Here is a 303-nt window from a genome sequence, read left to right as displayed (position 1 = left end):
TCTGAGATGGAGGTGGCGTGGGCTTTGTCGCTCCTCCCTTGTCCTTGCCGCCCCCGTCCACCGCCCCGCTCCGCTCCCCGTGGTCTCGATTTGCAGTAAACGAGCCCGCAGTGGCCACAGCCAGGTGCACAGGGTGACAGGATCATTGACCGACAGCTGTCTCGCCCCCACCCCCTCCTCACTCTCTGTCCGTTTGTGACAGTGGCTTCAGATCTTTGGTCTCAAGGGCACTTTCTGCACGTCATAAGTGCTTTATGTAAGAAGGCAGGGCAGGGGGGACTTTTTACAGGAGAAAAAAAAAAA

The 303-nt window shown here is 57.4% G+C and overlaps 1 protein-coding gene across 1 annotated transcript in view; it reads left to right on the top strand.

The window, feature by feature from the left end:
- LOC105308971 (F-box-like/WD repeat-containing protein TBL1XR1) overlaps positions 1–303 on the top strand; it is a gene marked incomplete at its 3' end in the record, with an annotated part of 49,641 nt that overhangs the window by 38,356 nt on the left and 10,982 nt on the right. The window lies entirely within an intron of this gene.

Source organism: Pteropus vampyrus, unplaced genomic scaffold (genome assembly GCF_000151845.1).
Source record: "Pteropus vampyrus isolate Shadow unplaced genomic scaffold, Pvam_2.0 Scaffold647, whole genome shotgun sequence".
NCBI lineage: Eukaryota > Metazoa > Chordata > Mammalia > Chiroptera > Pteropodidae > Pteropus > Pteropus vampyrus.
This window is presented reverse-complemented; position numbering and strand designations above follow the sequence as displayed.